Raw genomic sequence first — 1,780 nt, forward strand, 5'->3', positions numbered from 1 at the left:
GGGAAGAAGAAAAAACAAACAATTGAACACCCACACAGACTTTTCCACACCGCCTTCAAAGCTAACTTGCTTTGGAGAAAGAGTATAAGGTAAGCAAGAGTGAGATTCAACAATTGTTGACCTGTTACCAGCATCATGCTTTTCAGCAACATTTCAGGAGAGTCTGAAGCACTTTTTACGGCAAGACCATACCAACAAACTCCCCAAACAACCCTAACCACCTCAAGCTAACACCCAATTAATTTTAAACATTGGCATAAAATTTGATTTAACCAATTAAAGAAAGGAAAAATGGTACCACTCATGCTTCCACAGTGTGATTAACCTCTCTCTTAGATGCTTGCATCACCTAGCAGTCAAACGGCTTTTGAATTTAATTTCCATTTCAAATGGTGATCTTGCCCCATCTGGCAGGAGATAATACAGTAATGCCGAAAAAGCTTCTGTGTAGTCCTGCTAGTGTCCTAAAGAACCAAAAAGCTGGAACCAGTAAAATCCACAGAAATTCATTCTTGCCTTTAAGAACTTTTGAAAAAATGTTTGTTTAAAAACCACTGGGGCAGAAACCTACATTCTGAGGTAGAATGTAAAAGTCAAATTTGGTGTTTCTCAGTGACAATGGGGAATTTCCAAAGGGTTGGGGGGGGGAATGGGAAGGAGTAGGGAGGTCAGAGATGGTTTCTCTTTTTGGCCTTTAGGTCTCACTGATTTTCATCTTCTGTATCATGCAGAAATTCTTTATTCTGCTCTTTCCCATCACCCTGCATGTCTGAAGTCCACAGTGTCAGATTATCATGTAACAACTGCATCGTAAGTATAGAGTCCCTAGAACTTCCTTCACTCAGCATATCCATTTCTGTAACAGCATCGTCAAAGGCCACTTTGGCCAACCTGCAGGCAATGGTCAGAGGAATTAAGAATTTTGTAGTAGAATACAGAAAAATTGAGCGCAAGACCTGAGAGAATGAGATGTGGTGGTCCAAGTTCTATCATTGCAATATCAATCACAGTTTTAAAGCCACTAGGCTGTTCTCCAGAGCCTCCTGCTTGTAGGAAATTCAGGCAGATACCTGTGATAGTCCCCTTTTGTTTTATAACAGAAAACCTTGGACCCGCCAGTGTTAGCTACTGGAATGAAGTGTTTGCCCAGTATTTCCAAACCGTCATAAAAGATTAACCGTAGTCAATCTCAACCACTTGCCAATATTCCTGAATTATTTTCAGTTTGTCTACTCTTTCCTTGTCTTCTTCTACCTGTTCAATGCTGCTGATTATTCTCCAGGAGGATCTTCTAGCTAGCTCCAATCACATTTCTGTATGCAACAGACAGGTTTCTTTCTTTCAGTGTCATCTCAACATTCATCTCTGCTACTTTCTTCATTCATCTTACCACTTCATCCTATCAAGAAGACTGCTTGGCCAGCTTCACCTGGTACACCAGATCTTCGTGAGCATCCATAGTGGTGGCAGCTCCAGTGGGGTCTATGCGACAGATGGAAGCAGATAGCATCTCTGACTCATCCTCCCTCTCCACACCTCTCTCTCCATTTATTAGTGAGGAAAATCATTTTGTTTAATTTTTTTTTTTTTTTTTAGAGATAGAGAGATTGTGTGTATGTAAGCAGGCCAGGGGGTGGGGAGGGGCAGATGGAAAGGGAGAGAATTGTAAGCTGACTCTGCACTAAGCACAGAGCCCAACTTGGGGCTCAATCCCATGACCCTGAGATCATGACTTGAGCTGAAATCAAGAGTCAGACGCTCAAACGACTGAGCCACCCAG

The 1,780-nt window shown here is 42.0% G+C and overlaps 1 pseudogene; it reads right to left on the reverse strand.

The window, feature by feature from the left end:
• Positions 1 to 701: 701 nt before the first annotated feature.
• On the reverse strand, positions 702 to 1,459 carry LOC114202333 (14-3-3 protein epsilon pseudogene; annotated as a pseudogene).
• Positions 1,460 to 1,780: the final 321 nt, after the last annotated feature.

This window comes from Eumetopias jubatus, unplaced genomic scaffold (genome assembly GCF_037043125.1).
Source record: "Eumetopias jubatus isolate StellerSeaLion01/CBP00866 unplaced genomic scaffold, mEumJub1_p1.0 scaffold_11, whole genome shotgun sequence".
NCBI classification, from domain to species: domain Eukaryota; kingdom Metazoa; phylum Chordata; class Mammalia; order Carnivora; family Otariidae; genus Eumetopias; species Eumetopias jubatus.